Source organism: Vespula pensylvanica, chromosome 25 (assembly GCF_014466175.1).
Source record: "Vespula pensylvanica isolate Volc-1 chromosome 25, ASM1446617v1, whole genome shotgun sequence".
NCBI lineage: Eukaryota > Metazoa > Arthropoda > Insecta > Hymenoptera > Vespidae > Vespula > Vespula pensylvanica.
Window position 1 is genome coordinate 1777862 of NC_057709.1, and position 12643 is coordinate 1790504.

Here is a 12643-nt window from a genome sequence, read left to right on the forward strand (position 1 = left end):
AAACTCTTTCTGCCTCTTTCTATCTCTTTTTGATCCAAATGATTTCTAGTTGTCACTTACAAATAAACACGAAAATCAAAGGTAATCATCTTTTTAATCATATTTTTCGAAATAGTATGCTACATGTTCAATTTTCTTCGTTTCGATAAAAATTGGTTTTCAATACTCATGTACAATCGTTCATTTCAAGATGAAGTATTATGGACAATTTGAAAAATATTTCAAAAAAAGTTTATATTAATTATTATATCGAACGAAAATTAAGTTTGATGGATTATAATGAATATATATAATCGATGTTTTCTTTTTTTTAATATCTGTTCAATTTTCGCAAACCTTTCAAATAACATATCAATGATAAGTTTGGAATAAGATGTACTATTTACAGAATTTTGATTGGAAAATTTCTCTCACAAATCAACGTTTTACTCGTCTTCGTAACGTTTCCTCTTTCATATTTGGAATACGCGTTTGGTTACTTTTTTTTATATATTCGATGTTTCCATTCGAATACTTGAAAACTACATCGATAAACCGGAGAATCGTTAAATTAAAATTTTGAAATTGACTTACAACAGACAAAGAATATCGCTGAAAGTTTCCTGTCTTTCGATAATATTGTTGATAATATTATTGAGTGTTCTCAATTCTAAAATAGGAACTACCAATTATTGGATGGATAATGTAATCCATTCGTCATTTTTAATACGTTCTATACATAATGACAAATCTTCCATAAATTCTCTATTAGAACACCCTATATTATTTCTTTTTTTCTCGAATGATTATTTAATGCAGTACACACGATTAATACGTAACACATGATAAAAGTGAAACTTCTTTAGATGAAATAAATTTATCTAAAAGCTTCCATTTATTCAGTCAATATTTGTCAATATTTTTAATCAGTAATTTAAATAACGTGATGATCAATATTAATAAATTATCAATTCAGTATTAAACTGATTAATACAAAAACTAAGAATTTTAATTAAAATAATTGTAAATCCAATAAATCCTGAAGCAATACGGACATGACATTTGATTACTTATGTTGACCATTTACATACTGACATTTCATTACAAATATTTATCAAAATATTGATTCGTTTACTACTTAACTCTATATTACGTTCTATTTCTTCCTCTCTCTATTTTTTACACGTTCTTCTTATTCAAGGCTCTTACACTTACGAAAAACAAAAATATGCAACTTGTGTTTCTAATGCTCCATTTTACTTCCTTTCTTCCTATACGTATTTAGGATACATTCCTTCTTAGACTGAACCTCCATCACTTTCTCTCTCTCTCTCCCTCTTTTATGCATTAGAGAAACGAGAAGGTAAATGAAAATACGAATTTAACGTTTTCATTCTATCTCTATATATCTTAATCTCATATTCATTTTCATTTCACTTCATGTTATTTTCATTTCATTTTTATTTCATCTAATAGCCAACTTACTCTCACTACAGATATCATTTTAAAAAAATTACGAATAAACATAAATATGTAAGTAAAAAACGAAGTTCGCATCTTTAGTTTCGATATTTTACAAATTTCGGCTATATTAGACGGCCATTTCTGTTCAAATAAAGCCAAGTCAAGCTGAAAATTAAGGTAAAAATAATGTTATTAAAAAAAAAAAGAACAGTGTTTTAAAATGTGTATAACATATTTTTTAACTTCTATGAGACAAGATACATGTTATGAATTTCTATAATACAATCTAAAGTCTGGTTAACATCATATATCCAAATATTATATAAGTACTTTTCTATAAAACAAATACGAAATTTGAGTTATTCTTTTTTACTGCCTACCAAAGAAATATAAATTATAAGAAAATAGAAAACCTCTAAGTTGAATCAGGATGAAATAAAAATATAAAAATAATAATTGGATCACAAGTAAACAACTCATTAAATTTTCAATCAGTTCATTGTATTAAAGCATTCTTCCTTTTTTTCGAACGTATCAAAAGATAAATTTCGTATCAGTTCTTACCAGGATTTGTCCTCAACGATTTCTCGATCAAAAATTTTCTAATAAATCCAGTTCGTTCTATCATGAATATCTTTTCACCATAGTAAAACACTTGAATGGGTGAGAGATGTTGATATTCTCAAAGGCTATTTCTTGTTCACACTCTTTTATTAATACTTCCGTCATTTCTACTTCTCCAAATCAATCTGTAAACATAAACATATATGTAATATTCTCTATTTTTCTATCATACTCATTGATTTTCATGTTTCCTCTTTTCCTTCTATATTAATTTTTTAATCTGCATCTAGCATTAGACTAATTATATAAATAAAATAATATATTTCTAAATAATGTTTTCGACTTGCTTTATCGATCATATTAACAAGTTCATTATAGAAAATTACCTGAAAAGGTACAATTCAAACACTGCAATTTATTATAATTACAATTTCGTTTCGTATTGTAATTATAATAAAAAACGATTGGAAATTATAAATAATAAATACACACACTTTCGAATTCCAAATATGCAAAAGATAATAACAATAGGAAATAGAAAATGGTTAGGTATGATGTGTTACAAATGACTTATCCCACTAACGCTAAATTTGCGAACTTCATGATCCATTTTCTAAAGAACTGTTGCATACAATTTAATAAATTTAATAAAATGTAAAGGTTACTTATATATACTTTATAAATTTACTCCTCCACTTTCATTGAACTACATATACTACGAGTTTAAATAAAATCTTTCTTCTTTCCAATTTCTTCTTTTTCAATATTCTTGTGTTTATTTTATATTATATCTTCATAATTTTAGAGACTTAAAAAAAGTTATAAATAAACTATAGAAAAATTAAGATAAACTTAAATAGTTCCTGATAAAACAGATCATAAAGTAAATAAAGCCTTTCTAGAATTGTGAGTAAAAAGTACATAAAATAAAAATTTACTTTGCAGTAGAAACTCTGTAAAGTAGCCTTATAGTCAATGCAACAGGCTCGGATAAAGAATACTTGTATATAAAGCTCTACTTCAACTATTATATATTTCTGCCAATTACTTGAAGAAAAGTTTGGAAACAGCTTGTTCTTCAGTGTACTATATTACTTCAGTACTATATAAAAGAAGGTTGTCACACAGCTTTTTTGATAACATTTAGGTTACATTTGTTGAATCATATGGATTTATCATGAGATTATAATAGCTCGTCAATGATACTGTTTGATAAACAACCCTCAATAATCTTTCCATCAAAAAACAATCTCTCAAGCAGGTTTCCTTTCCTCCATCGAAGTCGTGCTTCCATTCTTTCGATTATCCTTGTACTTATCCGATTTAAAATATTGCTCATGGCTTATACAATTTCTACAAAAAATTATTGGATTATATAAACTAACGCATTTCCTTTAACGACGTCTTTAATGATATTTATTTTTCTTGCATCGCAAATTGCAAATTATAAAATTGTTAAATACTAATTAGAATATTAAGATTTATAGTTATACCAATATACCCATCACTTACGCTCTCTTATTTGAATACACTTGATGAGACTTCATTAGTCTTATTTTTCAGTGACTTGAAGATATAGAAGTTTGTATTGTTCACGAAATGAATGAACTTCCAATCCTAACCTCGCTAGCAACTCCTCAAATACTAAGATAAATTCTGCAGTACCAATTTCCTTTACTTTTCAGTTTCTCAAATAGTTGACATTGTAAAATATAATAACTAATAAGAATCAAAACATAATCAAGTTAAAACGGGAAAAATTATATAAACATCATAAACAGAAAGAACATTGCTGCTCGATCATCAATTAAGATAGAAAAATAAAAAAGAAAAACAAAAATAAAATAAAAATTGCAAATATAATATATAATATATAATAATAATATATAATATATAAATAATAATATATAATAAAAAATCAAGATTACCTGCTTATTAAATAACACTATATAACCTTTCTCAACAAGGTATCGTAGATAACACCGAAGTAAATACGATGATCTAGGAAAAAGATACGTTTGTTCAATAATTTCTAGAGAAGATCGTTTTTGAACTCTTAATTAATCTTATGAAAGCGTAAATCAAATAATAAAGCTATTCAAAAATACTTCCTCACCGAATACATTACGAAATAGTAACCTATCTTCCGAAAAATGTAAACGCAATGTAGAGAGAGTCAACGCGTTAAGATTACAAATGTTGCCAATACATTGCGTTAACGCGTTGTTGACCAATCACAAAACGGCAAAGAGACCAATGAGAAGTGATCTTATGACTAAGTTTAATACCAGAGACAAAAAAACCCGCCAAAAACAACCGCATGTTCGGTCTCTAAAGGAGAATGTCCATATGTGTATAATATAGATATTTTATTAGAATGGAAGGTCCCGATTTCCCAAATTTTGAAAAGTATGAAATTTTCGAGATATATAGGTCGTATATTTTGTATTACGCAATTTTATTTTATAGCCTATGTCCACTCCAAGGGACAAAATCGATCAAAATCGAACATTGGTGTATAGTTTATTTTATATTTTAATTTGAAAACTAAGAAATATAAAATATTTTCTCAGTTAATCATTATTTTTTTAAATTAAGAATAGCATTAGACGAAATAGGTATCAATTATTGCTCTGATAGGATAAAAGTTATAACCGAAAGTATTAATATTCCTTTTTAATATTTATTATTTATCGTAAAATATAGCGAGTTAATTATTAATTAATTAGACTTTTATTTCTTCACTAATTTATTAAAGATTACTAATCAAAACATTTCTTTCATTAAAAAAGTATTAACTGTTCTATAAGAAAAATCAAGTCTTTAAATTTCCTGTTTAACCGAAAGTAGAATGTTTCTATAAACTATTGAATGGTTTTAACTCGAGATATTAGTTGGTCTCTTGGAACATTTCTTTTATAGATTCTGATGGATTCGAAATTTGATAGAACTTCAGGATAAGTATCGCTCTTTATTGTATTATTACCGTCCGAAATCTCTTTACTGCTGTGATCGTCTTTCGTAAATTGAAGAAAATTAAATTGCTCGATTTACTTTATACGCCTTATATTCTTCTTTTGTCAATAAAAATCAAACGATTAAACGAAATAAATGGTATAAATATAACAAAGGACAAATAAAAAAAAATAAAAATAGACCTTACATGAGGATTATTTCAACATGCCGGCCACGTCTATCTTCTTTCAAAAGCGTTAAAAAAAAACTGATGGTCTGTAGTCTTATCTAGGATGGTTAAGGATGACAAAATGGTGCGGCAATTAAATAGGGTGTTATACGATTAAACTTCGAAGAAATTAAATAATTATTTAAAGGAGGATGTCAATTTAATTTGACGTAATATAATCTAATCTGATTTAGATTAACCGTAAAAGCAATTTATTTGTGACTTTTTTTCTTTTTTTTTTTTGTTTTTCATTATACCCCAGTACTGAATCAAATGTCATTATTTATTACATGTTATTCTTATTGTTATTTTTTTTTGTAGATGAAAGATCTTCATAATTTCTATCAATTTATACTAAACGTAAAAGTCCTTTATTCCTGACTATCTCTTTCGCCTTTTACCGCAGCACTCAATCGATTGCTTTTTATTTTTATTATAATTATCACTCTTTACTTCTCTTTTTTCAGATGACAGATTTCTCTGATGCACTCAAAGCGATGGAATTCAGCAAACGATTGCTTTGCATAACAGGAATTTGGCCATTGGAAATTCGCGACAGTTTATTCATATCGTTTATAATTTTTGGCATTGTTTTCAATATATTAGCACTATTAGATATGATAAAGTACATCAAAAATTTTGGTTACATTCTCGCTAATGTCATGGAGTATGCGGTGATAATAATGGCACTGATAAAACATATAATGTTACGAATAAAGTGTCGTTCCTTGTCACAATTTCTGATCGAAACGAAAGCGGATTACACACCTGATAATTATAAAAACGACGAAGAGAGACTGATTTTTTTTAAATATAACAAACTTTCTTATAGACTCATCATCATTTTAATTCCTTGTGCAGCGTTTTTAACTTTTTTCTACTCTCTTAAAGGTGTTATACCGAATATACTAATGGGTAATAATCTCGAAATTATTATTAATTACCAAAACGTATTCATTTGTTGTTGTTATCTAAGCGATAAATAATTAGAAAAAAATAATCAGAAAACGGAAAAAAAATTACAAAATAGTTATAATGGTGTATATATGTATATAGTATATGTATGTATATATATTATATATTTATTATCTCCCATCTAATGATAAAAATGTGAAGAGTAAAAGAATTGATTAATAATTTTATTAAACCTCTATTTTCTTTCAACGCAGTTAGGGCAAATTCTTCATCGGAATATAAATTATCTGCTCAAATAAAGCTACTGGAGCCGACCGATGCAAAACGTTATGCACTTGACTGCTTATTCGAAATTATACGTGTAGTAATGATCGTTTCCGATTACATGGGAGTTGATGCATTATTAATTTCATTTGGTTTTCATCTTACTGGTCAATTGGCCATATTGAGATGCAGAGTGAGAGGTTTTTTAAATGATACTGAAGGTTCACGAGAGGGGATTCGAAAGATTATTCTTGGACATCATCGGTTGATAAGGTAACGTCACTTCTGTAGTTAAAGTTTCAAATTTATAACAAAACGTCTACTTATTAGAATTTTTCTTTTTTTAATTTCAAACAGTACAAAAGCATAGAAGACTATGAAATATGTAGCGCGAATTCTTTTTTAATATAAAAAAATTTTTTCTTTTTCTCTTAGAAATATAATTGCATTACGAAAAAAAATTATATAGTATTGTTCTCTAGTATGATAGTTTTTAATTGTATAGGTTTTTATTAATGAGCTTTTAATTATAGGAAAAATTTCAAAGATCATGGATTTTTTCGTGGACTTATGCGAAGCTAGAACATCCAAGATATTTTCTACGATGACTTATTAGTCCTTTCATTCAATCTGAAAATAGTATATTTTTGGCGCAATTTGGGTGCTTTTAACATAGTTTAGTGTGTATAAAAAAATATAATTTTCTTATATCAATTTATTTTTTATTAGTACTTTATACTGAAAAGCAAAATCGATAAGATTGTTTTAATCTTTTAAGTTACCTGTTGGTTACATTATTTTAAATTAAAAATTGAGTATATTTTTGTTTCAATACGTTCTTTTGATTATATATATTCGATGGAATTTTTAACGTTCTACTTTTCCGCCGAAAAATTCGAATGGATTGTTTTAAACCTTCAAGTCATTCCTTGGTAAACACAGAAATGAAACGCGTCTCACAATTTTTAACACTAACACGCATTAATACTACTTCACAGTGGAACAATTCCTTTTTCTTTTAACATGAGGAAGATATTATAATAGAAACTAAATTATTTTCTTCGTATTTGTTTCAGATTAACGGATTTATTAGAGGATAGTTTTAACATCATTATCGGTCAACATTTATTTGGGACAACTATATTGCTTTGTGTATCGAGTTATCGAATGCTCACCGTACGTATACATCACTCGAATCGAAATACATTCATTTTTAATAAATAATTCCTAATTATTTAGAGTTTAGCACTCATCGAAACAACAGGTATCATAACATTTGTTGTATTTGCTCTTCTTTTGATGTGCAAATTGTTTTTTTATTGCTACGTGGGAGAATCTCTCCTCGAGGAAGTAATTCATCAAATTCTTATTTAATTGCAATTCAATCTGAAATTCAATTCAATCCTTTATTAATATGATTTTGTTTCTTTCTTCTTTTTATTTTTTTTTCTTTTTTTAAACCAGAGCTCGAACTTGTGTGATGAGCTTTACTTTTGCGACTGGTACGAGCTATCCATAATAGATACGAAGTTAATTTGGATATGCATGATGCGCACTAGTAAGCCACTGAAATTGACTTGTGCGAAGTTTTCAGTTTTATCTGTGCGCACTTTTACCGACGTGAGCATTTATCATTAATATTGCTTCATCTTCATTTTTTTTTCTTTCTTTCTTTTAATGCTTAATTCATAAGTATCATATATTTGCAAGATTTCGCTTGTCTTTATTTTTAAGTCATTATCTTTTAATCAAGATCTCCTTAATCTTTTTTTGTCTTGATTATAATTATTTTCGTTATTCTCTCCCGTTTATTTCCTTTTCAGTTATCATTAGCTAGTTTCGTTTGTCTTTAGAAAATTTTATTTTTATTTGTTCATTGCAATTAATCTTTTTGACTCATTACTTTTTCGTTACTTATCAATGTGAAATTTTTTGTTAATATCAAATGTTTTTTGAATATTTTTTGTGTATTCTATATAGGCAAACAAATATATTTGGTTGATAAGTTTTATTTATTAATTTCAATTTTAATATGTTATATTTGAGAAAGTTTAAGTATTTCGATCATCAAAGATATTCAAACCTGTTATGTTCTTGTAAATTTTACAGATAATGCATAAATCAATGGCGTACTTATCATTTTTACGGACGGCTATATAAATGATACTGTTTAATAATTAATCATGAATAATAATTATTGAAATATAATTGATATTTCTGTACAAATTGTAACTAGATAGTTTGTAACAAATGCATGCGATTACATTATTTAGGTTTATAATGATAATATTAATTTTATTTCATATTTGGTCAAAACGATTCTTCGATTTTTAAGTAAAAAGAGAAAAAGTGTAACATGTTACTCATGTTGTGACAAATAACTATCGAAAAATATATTTACAGTTTTAAATCCATCCGTTTATACAATTTTTCAGACAAAATTATTACCTCAACTCTTCAAAACTTTTCATCTTTCTGAGTAAAGAATCCTTCAAATTACTTTTTCAAATAACATTCCAGTATTTCAAACTTTCCCAATAAAGATAAATTAATATTTCGATTAAATTACAATCATGTTGCACTCGAAAATTTTAGTAAAATTTATAAAATTATAATCGGTCTTATTAAAATGTATTTGTCCAGCCTAATTAATAAGAAAAATTGCTATAATAAAATCTGTAAAGTACATACTCATATATTTAAAGGCTTCAATTTAAATGTAATTTACATCGATGACGAAGTCCTGCCGACAATATGGTCGATAATCGAATTGTTAAATTACTAATACCTAATTGACATCGTAACTTTTGTGAAATGGACCTCTAAAATCCAACGAATCTGTCGAACCAATTGCTTTACGGTCTGAATAATCGCTTCCCAGTTTTTCAAAAGTCTTTACTTTGTATACATTCAGATATTTTTTCGACGAGATTAGAGTCAAACGTCTACAACGGCCATTGCAATCGATTAACGAATCGTATATCATTTATCAGGCAGTACAGGTCCAGGTCACAATTTTTCATTTCATTGTCCTTCTGTAAAATGCAATTTTCATTTTCCGTGGGAAAACAAACAACCAATGTTTAGAAAATACCGACGATAACGTTTCTTTTTTTTAATAAATTTTCAACTTTTTTTTCAGCACATTTAAAACGCGTAAACAAGTACAAATTTATATGAATTTTCGGTTAGATAGGACATTCCAGTTGATCATCTAATTGCTTTTTGTCTCTTCCTATTATTCTAATTTTAATGAATGATCTTAACTTAGCCATACGACTGTTTCGGATATGTTCAGATTCCGTTCGGTTTTTACAATAAAATTTAATTTTTCAATAGATGTCAACCATTATAAAATTATTATAAACAAGAAATTATTTAATTGCTATTCACATACAAACACATTAATTTTGTATTTAAATATCAACTCAAATATAATTTATAATGTCAAAATATGTATATATATCGTCTAATATATTTTATATATATGTCATTAATTAGCATATTAAAGACGTCTGATGGTGTGATGATGGAATGATATAAATATCTATATGTCTGTACACTATTATTGGTATTTTATATGACCGTACGTAAGTACGTGCTACTTGTAACATAAGAAATAAAAAATTTTGATACTCAGTTTATTGTCAGCAATAATTATTAATCGATTACACCGTAATCGATCTAACGAATAACATATCCTTTTTGAGTCGTATTCCTTGCCATAATAAAATATGATTCTATTTACTAATTACCCACTTCAGTAAATCCAATTCGCATGTAAGTAATAATTTATAACATATAAAAATATGTTTTTATAACTTTCTACGTATAATCGAATTTTGCAAGGATTTTTCTTATTTCCGGTGTCAACGATTTTCAACAATTTCATTTTAATAACGTCGATGCTTCACTTTACTTTCCGTATATTTCATCTCGACCGCTTAAATCTTAAATGACAGCGAGATGCGTGGAAGGCTAGAATTCAACCACTTACCAAATTTGATACCGTCTCATTTTTTTTAATTCCGCAGTAATAGTGAATATCGCCGTCTACTTTTTTCGCTGGAAAAACATTCATCAATGAAATTTCAAATTCGTCTAAATTGTTTGCAGAAAATATTGTGGGCGAACTCTATTATTGAAGAAAAAGGAATCCAAAATCGTCTAAAGTAAACGCAAATCTTCGCTTAGCGTGGAGCTTTAACCACATCGCCATTACTGTAGCACTATACACATTATACCAACGCTCGCTGATAATTTTCCTTAGAACACACATGACACAAACTTTCTCCTCTCTATCTTTCTCTCGTTTGACTCTCGTAGTACATGGATTTCGTAATAGATAGTAGAAATGATCACGAGAAAACATTTGTGGTTTGAATCAAGACAGAAGTACAATAAGCATGGCTAAAACCTGTTTCGATATGATTGATAGGACCTAAGTTAGAAATAAAGAATTAGAAAAAAAGAAAATAGTGGCTAATAAACTCGGCTATTTCAATTTTTTTACACTGCAACGAAACGTGTTATGCGATGCTAGCGCAAAAAAAGAAAATAGTAAATAAGAAAAAAGAAAAAGAAAATGAAGGAATAGAAAAAAAAGAAAAACTCGAACTTCTATAGCGAAGAAAGTTATACGTTTGAAAAGTTTAAAATTCGAGATACCTAATTGCCACTCGTGACAAAAACATCATCTTCTGCTTCGTCGTCGTCGTCCTTGAAAAGTTTCGTATGGTGTGTCATTACAACTTTTTTCTTCGACTCCACTTCATATATCATCATCTTCAAATAGACATAATCTGTCATAAACTTTTAACTTATGAGCGAACATAATTATACATTACTCGGGAAAGAAGAGAGAAGGATAATGAACGGTACGAGTTTAAGTTAAATTCATGTTGTGACTTGAAAATAAACTTTCGAAGATAAGTTCTCTCTCTGTCTTTCTTTCTCTCTCTCTCTTTTATACTTAGCAACGGTCGATAACTACTCGAAGGAGAATCCATGGAATTATTCGTCAGTTACAAGCAATCCTCCTACGAAGGAGCAATAAATAGAGTTATGAAAGTAAGATATGAAAATTTAATCTTTTTCCTCACTTTTGTCTTTTGCTTCCTATTCGCACTTTAAACGAAAGAATATTTAAAGGCAATAATTTTCTTCTTTATCATTTTTTCTTGTGTATTTTTTTTTTTTTGGTTTTTTGTCTATATTCTTTTTTCATTAATCGATTAAGTCGACGCATTCTTAATTTTTCTTCCTTTTTTAACCTTATTCTTTCCGTTCATTTAAAAAGAATGAAAAATTTAAAAAGAATAAAAACAAAAGGAAAGTTACTCAGTTACGCGTAATAATTCTTTTCTTAGGTTTTTTCTTTTTTAATCATTATTATTTCAATATTATTCTCTCACTCTCCTGCTATTCTCATCTTCTATTAGTAACTCCACTCATCAATTTTTTTCATTCATTGTTATCATTGTTTCTATCTATATTTGTTGACATAAAACACTTTTTATTTATTAAATTTTCAAAATACTTATAATAATTAAAAGATATTTTTTATCCATGTATATACAGATTTTCATTAGATTATTCTTTATAGTGTTTTTGAAATTGTTAAAAAAAAATTTTGTATGGAAGAATAGAAAAAGATCGTACTTAAGTAAATACAGTTATATTATATTTATCATGTTGATAAGTTATATTATATTTAGATTTGATTCGCTTTCTTACTTAGATTATATTTATAATCGATATATTATCTTATACTGTCTAATTTAGATTCTTTTTTATCATATCAAGATAATTCTATTAAATCATGAGAAGCAATTCGTATGAAATTGAAAATACAATAATCTCGCAAATGTTTGACGAAATTGTTCAACAATCGAATCAATTCAACAATTTAAATAATTTTATAAAACGAAAAATCTGTGTTTTAATAAATTGAACATAATTCTGTAAAAAACAAAATAATATAGTTTATTAGCAATTTTCGACATTCAAAAATATTTTCATATTCTCGATAAATTATTCTATTTGAATTCGATTCGATTCAATTCGATTTAAAAAGTATTAAATTTAAAAATAATTTTTAACGATAGAATTTATGAACGAATGGCCGCCATTTTGAACATTTCAGATATACAAGGATTCAATTCAAATTATTATTATTATTGTTCTATTTGTAAATTATTTTTATTTTTCTTTCTTTTTTTCTTTTTATCTTAATTTCTTCTTTAAGTCATTATTACGTGCTCCGTTTCACTA

General features: G+C 27.0%; 1 long non-coding RNA gene across 1 annotated transcript in view; it reads right to left on the reverse strand.

Moving 5' to 3' along the window:
* Nucleotides 1-1401: 1401 nt before the first annotated feature.
* Nucleotides 1402-12643, reverse strand: part of LOC122637235 — a 24624-nt gene continuing 13382 nt past the window's right edge. Inside the window, exons 2-4 of the long non-coding RNA XR_006329187.1 lie at nucleotides 3056-3360; nucleotides 2008-2192; nucleotides 1402-1608 (exon numbers count right to left, since the gene is read on the reverse strand). This is a non-coding gene — a long non-coding RNA (uncharacterized LOC122637235). The remainder of the gene's footprint in view (nucleotides 1609-2007; nucleotides 2193-3055; nucleotides 3361-12643) is intronic.